Raw genomic sequence first — 9,182 nt, forward strand, 5'->3', positions numbered from 1 at the left:
ACAAGATTATGTAATCAAATCACTTCAGCATACTCTAACATAACGCTCAATCTATACATTGGCACTATGCATTGGCTGCGATCTACATGACAACAGTGAGCATACACGCACATGGGCTGCTTGCGGCACATTCAACCGTCCGACTGTAGGCATAGCGCTTGCCTTCGTCGCACACTGCAGTCTGGTAACAAGCAACAACCAGCAGCACAAGCAGATTGGACAGTGTGTCCCACGTGTTAGTATCGACAGTCGGCGTTGAATATGAGCAACTTGCATTGCGAAACAATCGGGTGACGCAAGCATCTGCTGCCACAGCCAACAGCGACATGGAGTGCCCGGCATATTAGCGTTACCGCCTTTCCAACCTACATGTTTCTTTTTGTTCTATTGCATGCCACTAATGTGTAACTCACACTTGGTCCGCCACATTCTCCATATATGGACATGGTCGGTTTTGTGGACATAACTATTTTGCAGGCCTTTCCACAAATGTGGATATCAACTTCATACACTTAGAACCATGTAATTATGTATGAGAGTCTCCGTTGACGCCAAATCATGGCTGAGGAAGGCCACAAGCAAAATTTGCACACGGCAGCAGCAGGAAAGGACGGAACGGGGAGCACCAACCACGGTGTGTGTAAATTCGCAGTCTATGTCACTGTGCAGACTGTAGGAGCAGGTGCTTGCCTCGAGAGACTGTTTCCCAATGCAACTGACCAGGCTCCCACATATGAGAAACGTAACACGGTGACAAGTACCAAGTCGCACAGCGCCGAAACCATATTCTGCAATCAATCTCTTCAATGTAGCTTGCACAAAAACGCAGGCTGTCGAGCAAGAATAGCAATCCTGAATGAGACTAGGAATTCAATATGGGAATGAGAAAGCTTGCATTCAAGAAAGAAGCCACTCTACCTTGCAAGCATTGAAAGCCAAAAACATTAACAAAAGTTAAATGCTACATAGCACACAGTGTAAAGGTTAATGCAAGACACACGCCAATGCCGCATCAGCTATTTCAGGAGAGGAATTGCACATGGCAACATACACTAGAAAGAACTGCTACACATATGTTATGCTACTAGACAGTGACTGGCATTAAGTATGAGCAAAGAATCGGTTGACCTTTAATGTTTGTATGAGGAATAGGAATGATCTCTAATAAAAGTGTGGAATGAAGAAGCGTGCATTCATTGAAACAAAATTATACTTGGCAAGAATTGGCAAGGCCAGGGAGCTCCCTAAGGAAGGGCAAGCTGACAGAACACTCTTAGCCAGCGTCGTCTGTGCTTGTTCAGAGGTTGCAGATACATCTGAAGACAAATAATTTTTGTTGTTGAGGTACCTGGATGACTCGGCCAATATCTGTGCTGGTGGAATGATGGCGTAGGCTCTTTTCACTCTTGAAACAGTCGTCCGTAGACTTGATATCTCATCCAAATAATTCTGGAATGGCTTCTTTGTTCGTGGTCTTGTGAATTCAGCTCCAGCCCCTTCCTGTTGGTGTAGATGGGGGCTCCCGTGATGACCAAGATGTACTTGGCACAGACTCTGTTGGGGCAAAACAATGGCACATGAGATACAGCAAAGATTATCCAAACTCATGTAGTGTTTTCTTTTATGTTCGAACTAATTATGCTGAACTGTAAACATGAACAAATGTTCATATCGTTTGCTACAAACAAATGACATTATCTCAAGACTAGCAAGCCAATACAGCATATATCAGGCATATTTATTTCTGAACCAGGTGTTGTTTACCTTGTAGTAGCAGCCAAAGTCCACACAATGACCTTGTTGTAGCAGGCAGCAGCTTCTGTTTAGTGCATGGAGTGTGTTGCTTTATACTGGTGCCATCCTCATTACTGCATGTCTGGAACAGAAATTTTGACTGCATCAGAAATTGAATAAGCACAATTTTGCAATATAAAATGCGAAACGGTGCGCCATATACATTGCAACGGTTTGTGAATACAGAACACATGCAAATGTACACTGTTTGTTCTAGGGCGCTTAAGCAGCATGGTAAATAAATATGGTTACTCTCCGTAAAATCGATGTCTGCGTAACTACAATGCATGTCAACAGCTTAAGTATTATTAAGATCACAAATAAGAACATTTGTGCGCTCGTTTATACACTAGAAGAGATCACACTGCTGATTTCACAAGCAAATAGATGAAAGACGTGAAGCTATTAGAAATGATGCATTCTTTTTGTGCATGAACGTGATGCACCGCTTCACTACTGCAAAAATAGATGTCCTGAGGTAAGCCAAACTGAACAGCAAGAACATTTGGAACCAACAGGTACGAAATATGGGTGAATTATCATGTGTGCAACTGTTTAATACATTAAATTCAAGCTTCAGTTTATCAAAAGGTTATTCGGTTCTGTGAACGAAAGAAGTTGCCGGCGGACTCGAAAAAAAAAATATATTGATAAGGCAACTCAGTCACTTATGGCTACGGCTAAAACGAGATGAAAAATGTGACGCGCGTTCCGATATCTTTTCTCTTTCGTGAATGTGTGCATAATGATGGTCTCGCAACTGAAAGTTTATTTCGGAAACAGCAACGGAGGGTCCTGACTGCCCTTATGTAATGCAGCATCTAGTTCGTTAACTTACCTCCGCCTGTAAGTTAACGAGACGAATAAATTACATAGCGATTGAAGCAGCGATGTTAAACGACTCACCGGTATTGCTGTCCCCAGTCGCAGCAGGACCCGGCTCCCATTTCGATGCAGACGTGTTCCACATGGCTCACGACTGAAACCTAGCTTTCAGGCTTACACCCCAAGTTAAATAACGCGAGATATCGAAGCGCAATAAACTGGTGTTAGCACAAATTAACCAACCAATGTACGAACCAAGGAATCCGTACCTGCCGTGCACGCGAACATACCGGCAAAAATTTTAAATCCAGGCCAGAGGTCACGTGGGAGGTCGATGATGCTGAACGCTATTTTGCGTTTAAAATGACAAAAAACAACAAAGTTGGTAATGAAAAGTACAATGTAAAATTAGGAATTATACTTTTGTAGTCTTTATCATGCGATAAAAACGCTTCGTTTACTGTTGAAGAAAGTTTGAAGGTTAAAATTGCGCTTACTACGGCGCCTCTAGCGGGAGATAATGCGCTCAACGGGGAACCTTTTTAATTGGCGTACTATGCCTGTTTCTTTAGCAGCGCCGCGCGGTCGATTTTTTCGCCCTCTGTGGCCATTTGTTGAACTTGAGAGTGTGCCACCCCTGGTTTTAGCCCAGCGGGTTTACGGCCAGCGGAGCGGAGCGGGCGAGCGGAGACGCGACTGCGCATGCGCACCACGCTGAGGCGGCCAGCGGTTTTACGGAGCAGCGTTTACGCCCGCTGGAAAGCACTCCCCAGCGGAGGGTATACGCAGCGCGCGAGCGTGCGTAAGGGCGCGCGGGCGTGTATGGGAAATGCAAGACGGCAGCCGCGAACATGAACGCCGGCAGTTCTGCATCGAAGACGGCGACTGCCGCGCTGACCCGTACATTAGTACTCAGTACATTATTAACAAATAATGCACTGAGAACATGTAATATATCTTTATTCAACATTTCTTGCATAATAAAAGCAAGCGTAATTCAATTTCATTTCTCAGTAACTCCTATTGGGACTACTAGGTGGGGCAGCAGAGCGCCCCGCTCTTTACCCCGCTCGAGCGGGTGATCCGCTGGGCTAAAATTCTTTTTTCGCGAGCCGCTCCGCTGGCCGTAAACCCGCTGTGCTAAAACTCTCTATAGTCCGGCGTAACGCGCGCGCGCGGCCACGCGCGGCGCGGTTAAGCGACGTCGGTGAAAAGCGCGCACTCTACAGTCCGGCGTCCCGGCGTAGCCGGCGTGCTTAGGCGCGCTTGGCGAGAACAACGCCGCCGGCGCGGACATAGAGCGTGTTCTATTTCACGCGGCTGCCGCTAGACCAGAATGCACTGCGCGCTGCAGCGGCAGCGAGCGGAAGGCAGAATGGCGGCCTGCGGTGCGCGTACTGACAGTGCGGCTGTGATTTTTTGAACATCCGTGTGGGATGACAGCGCGAGTGAGGACGCCTGCTTGAAGCGATTTGCAACCTTCCATGTGTATACGATGTGAAACGCATGAACCACCGCGACACAGAGCGCAAGAACAACGCGTGGGAAGCTATACGAAAGCAGTGTGGTCTCGGCACAGGTAAGCTGCATTTCGCAGCTCCTGTACTAGCTGGTGGTAGTCGCCGAGTTGAGGGCGCTTGTCGAATAGCTTTCGCATGTACATACATGGTCCGCTTCCGTTTTTGACGTAGCCGAAGTACTAGCAATATGAGTGCGATGTTCTGGCTGTCAGGCACGGCGGCCGCATTTCGATGGGGGCGAAATGCGAAAAACACCCGTGTGCTTAGATTTAGGTACACGTTAAAGAAGCCCAGGTCAGAAAGAAAGTGGTTTTCGCACGTAAAACCTTGTTTTTTTTTCTGGCTGTCAGGACAAGTTAACGCCATCCCGCAAAAGTTTTCATTTTAGCGCATAAACAGCGCGCGGAACGAGAAGCGCGCGCGCTGCCCGAACGACGCGCATGCGCCATGTAAACAGCTGTTCGCCGAAGCGGTGAAGTTGCGCTCCCGGACGCACAGATGGCGCCAGCCTCGAGCTGCGCGCGCACGCCGAACTCTAGAGGAAGCACGGAGGAAGGAAACTAGAGACCCTACCCCCTCCGCTCGCTAGGAGAAAACTGTGGCGGAAATGACGTAGTAGGTTCTCATTTTTTGCTGCTTTTTTTTTTGCTCTATGGCCACGCCTTTTGGGCCGCCATGGCGGCGTTGTTCTGATTTTGAGAGCTCACACGTGTTGCTCTGGTAGGTTTCGTGCCGTAGCAAAGGCGCTGTGTGGGCGGGTTTGCGTTAGTCACCGTGTCTTGTTGCGCTGTGTTACCTGCATCGTGCTCTGCCGGATGTTGCGCGAGCGCGCGCGCTCCGCGCGCGAGACCACGCGCAGCGCGGCTATCTAGACACCCTAGCGCGGCGTGGTTTCGCGAAAGATGTAAACAAGAGAGGAGGGTGGCACAAAAGGCGGAGCATCGCCATGAGCAACGCCAACTTCCGGCTTCACTTTTGCTTCACAAAGAGTGACGTCAGGGCCTCTCCTTATGGCGTTTTTCACTGGTCTATCTGGAGCAGCCGCCTGAATCCTCGAGCGAGCGCTCGGCTTTCACCAATCCGAGTCTGCCAGTGGAGCGCACGAACCATAGAGTTTCTCACTATAACACCTAGAGGGTGATCTGGCGCCACCGTCTATGGCAGTTTCTTAATGCGGCACCGTGCCGTCATGGGAATGACGGTATATGTGTCTGCGAGGCTCGTGTTGGCTGGTGTTGTAAGAGGCTTCGTCTAAAACGTGGATATGGCTACGCAAATAACGCGTTCTCAAAGTAAAATCTTCATAAAATGTTTCCATTCACGCATATTACGTCTCTACTCACCCACGATGCATGGCCAAGCGAAGAAAAGCAAGAACAGACGACCAACTGTTTCAAAGCGAGCGCGAACCTTGTCGTCTGTCTTCCAACTTTAGCGGCCCGCTGATACTTTTTACGTAACATGTAGTCGTACATACAATAACAAGTTCTCATAGTTAAACAAAACATGTTTTCGCGTAATAATATAGCTAAAACAGGTTTTCACGTGCTGTTCTAGTAGAAAATGAATCATTGTGACAGACGGAACGGTACTTGCCAAGCGCTTCTTCAAGGTGTCCTGTGTCTACGAGAACGATGCCAATCCGAATCCACAATATAGCGGCATTCCCATGCATACCACAGCGCAGCAGCGCCAGATTTCCCTCTAGGTAATGTAGTGAGAAACTCTATGGCACGAACGCTCCGCGGGAGATCACACAGGAAGTCTGCGTGCACGTGACACAAACCGGTTCCGCAAACTATGGTGGCTAGAGGGTCTAGCACCATACGTACCGTACCGATTTCGCTTGAAGACGGAAGTGACGCCATGTGACACGTTCTATTCCCGCCCGAATCCGCGTCTCGGCGGAGGAGCAAGTGAGAGCGATCCGGCGCGGAGCGAGTTCTTCCGAAACGACCAGTGGAACGCGCGAACCCGCTCCAGATCGACCAGTGAAATTCGGATTCGTTGCCGCGGAGCAAAAAAACCTGCTCCGAATCGACCAGTGAAAAACGCCATTAGTTTCCTTCCTCCGTGAGAGGAAGCAAATTTCTTGCACCCCTGGCGTCGCTAGCGCAGCGTATCCGACTTCGCCTGCCGCCATAGAGTTACTATACTGACTCTAGAGGACAAGCTACCCATAGGGCCCATGCATTAAAATCGGGAACCTCAAGAGCGCCGCCATGTTGCTACGCGCCGAGGTTGCCAGCTCCTGAGACGCTTGCTAGACTTGGTGACAGTAGTCAGTTTTAATCCGGCAACAGTAGCAGCGTAGCAGCATGGCGTCTCGCTTGTGATGTTGTGATGTGTGCGTGCAGCCGTGTGTTTGGGCTTTATAAGTCGGTTCTTTATTCTATGTTGCGGGATGGTGTGGGTGTGGTCCAGGTTGGCCGTACAGCTGGCAGTTATGCAACCAAGGGATGATCCTGTTCAAGTTTCTGGCGGTATGCGGTTTTCAGCGGTCACGCCTGTTGCAGGAGTGTCACTCGACGACGTTACGAGCTCGAAGCTGTGGTCAGATTCCTCGTTGGCGTTCCGTAATTGTCTTCGCACGGGCGCGGTATGTTGCAAAAGCCGCTTTCGCGATCTATCGTCGTGACGATAGATCGGGTTTTTTATTATTATAAGTAATGATCCAGCTGTAGGGCACATGTAACCGACAAACGGAAGTCTCAGGAGAGCACCTGAGATGATAGTAGAGCAGGCGGCGCAGGAACTCCAGGGCACCCGAGGGACAGTGGGGGGATCAAAGCTCGAAGCAGAACGGTACGTAGGTTCGGGCCGCCGAGGCAGGTGTGTGCCAGGGAGTGTTCGCACGGACAGCTCCCCAGGCACGCGCAGCCGTGCCTCGCAAGGTCGAGATACTTTAAAGGCACCTGCGCCCATTGTCTTTCTTTTGCCTCGGCGCAGTGAGCACGATTACCGAGAATAATGTGGAGGGCATCCGGTGCAGTCGCGAATGCATCATGACAAATGTAGCTCGCGTCGCCTGGCGTCTGTAGTAATATCAGAGTTGGTTGTATGAACTTTATGCATAATACGTTTTGTTACGGTACCTCAACGGAATGGGTCTAGACGACGGTGTTGGTACATTTTTTCGTACCGCCCTAATCCTATACCCCCACTACAAACACACACATACCCCCTTTTTTATGTATACATACAATTCCTTGCCATGACGGATCATAGCCTCCTTTATTTTTGAAAAATAGAGGCGGCTATGGACCGATTGACCAGTTCAAGTTGTCAAATTGTCAGTAACTGTCGTAGGAATCACTGTAATAAACATAATTCCACGATCGGATTGTTTACTTTCATTTTTTGTTGTAACACTGAAGACTACATAGAACTTTATTTTGTATATGTGAGAGAAGTATGTGGATATCACGAGCTTAAGCCAATGTGCGATACAGAGACAAAGCAGCTGCTACAACATGAACTGCATTGAGGGCCACACAACACATACGTAATTAAAGGTGCAAAATATAGGGGGAAGCTTTAAAATATGCTCTGTAGCACTGCAAAGTATAACATATATTGTATGTGTACAATAAATGTTCAAAAATACAATGCATCAATGTCCCATTTGCCTTCAAGTTTATTATGAAGTTCAAGTTTACTGAAGTTTATTATGAGCATATGTACAACAGGAATCAACTAACACACCCGCAGTCAAGGTGGCTGTTCGAGGTGTGCTGGCTGCCTCAGTGTAAGAAAAAGAAATTGGGTAAATGTCGACACCAGTGCCACTGCTTCTTGCCTCTGACCTGCACGTGCCTCTGCGGCATCTTTGTGCACAAGTGTGCTGGCGTGGTGAGGCGTAGGAGTCATCCAAGAGAAAGAGTATTGTTTACATGGAGAAGTGGCTGTTCACATTGCCTGTCACTTTCCCTCAAATGTTTCCTTGGCGACTAGGGTGACACACCCGCAGTCAAGGTGGCTGTTCGAGGTGTGCTGGCTGCCTAAATGAAATAAAAAGAAATTAGATGAATGTCGATACCAGTGCTATTGCTTATTGTCTCTTACCTGCATTTGCCTCCACGGCCTCTTGGTTTGTGGAGTCTGTATGAGAAAGCTGCTGTGGCTAGGCGTAGACATTGTCTAAGCAAAAAGAAAAGGCCATTTAAATGGGGAATTATGGAAATAAATGCAGTTATGTCTGCTTCTTGCACTCTTCTTGCCTAAAAGTTTTCAAACATAGTGTCCAGAACACACCAGCACTTTGACTGCTTCTGCTTTTTACCTGCAGGTGTTGTTGCGAGATCCTTAGTATGGCTGCATGCAGCATTGTAACACTTGGTGGAGGCATTTGAAGTGGTAGCCAAAAATATAAAGAATCATCCTTGTCTGCACGAATGCTTTCAATTTCTAAATGCAGTGGTAACTATCACTATTGGTGCAAGGCCCCCCCCCCCCCACATCTATGCAGCAAGTGCCATAGCTCGAAACTGAATTGTTCCTTTAGTGTTTCACAAGGCATCTGATATGTCCACATTAGATGTGATGTGTTTGTTTTTATTTATCCCAGTGTGGAGAGAGCATCATTAAATGGCTGAAGTACTATAGCGCCAAACAGACGACACAAGAAGAAGAGACACGGACGAGCGCTTATGTCCGTGTCTCTTCTTCTTGTGTCGTCTGTTTGGCGCTATAGTACTTCAGTAATATGCACCAACTAGCCCAACAAAAAGTTCTGCTGAAATATCATTAAATGTTTTGTTAATTTTTGCGTGTCTTGTTTTTTGGTTTATTTCTGAATATATCATGATGCTAAAGTGACTTATGTAATGGCAATCAGCTTTTGTTTTGCAGAAAAACAATGCATTTCCTGACCCATTGTTTGACATCCCCTCACTCGCATAATTTTGCCGAGTATTCTACCTATATTGACTTGCTTGACCTCCACTAAAGGGTCTTGCATTTTTAAATACGACTCTTTCCTTAAAATCATTCGACACTTCTCATAATTTCTGTACCTTGGGCTTCTGATACTCTGCATTCACT

The 9,182-nt window shown here is 47.6% G+C and overlaps 2 long non-coding RNA genes across 2 annotated transcripts; both read right to left on the reverse strand.

Annotated features, from left to right (window-relative positions):
* Positions 1 to 1,192: 1,192 nt before the first annotated feature.
* On the reverse strand, positions 1,193 to 3,242 carry LOC135913389 (uncharacterized). Its single transcript, XR_010567989.2, has 3 exons — positions 2,701 to 3,242; positions 1,765 to 1,876; positions 1,193 to 1,554 (listed from the first exon to the last, which is right to left on the reverse strand). It is a non-coding gene; the product is annotated as an uncharacterized lncRNA (long non-coding RNA).
* A 4,516-nt stretch (positions 3,243 to 7,758) lies between these two features.
* LOC135913376 (uncharacterized) lies at positions 7,759 to 8,245 on the reverse strand. The gene is made up of 2 exons (XR_010567981.2): positions 8,205 to 8,245; positions 7,759 to 8,140 (listed from the first exon to the last, which is right to left on the reverse strand). It is a non-coding gene; the product is annotated as an uncharacterized lncRNA (long non-coding RNA).
* Between the last annotated feature and the right edge of the window lie 937 nt (positions 8,246 to 9,182).

The sequence above is a fragment of the Dermacentor albipictus genome, chromosome 1 (assembly GCF_038994185.2).
Source record: "Dermacentor albipictus isolate Rhodes 1998 colony chromosome 1, USDA_Dalb.pri_finalv2, whole genome shotgun sequence".
Lineage (NCBI taxonomy): Eukaryota > Metazoa > Arthropoda > Arachnida > Ixodida > Ixodidae > Dermacentor > Dermacentor albipictus.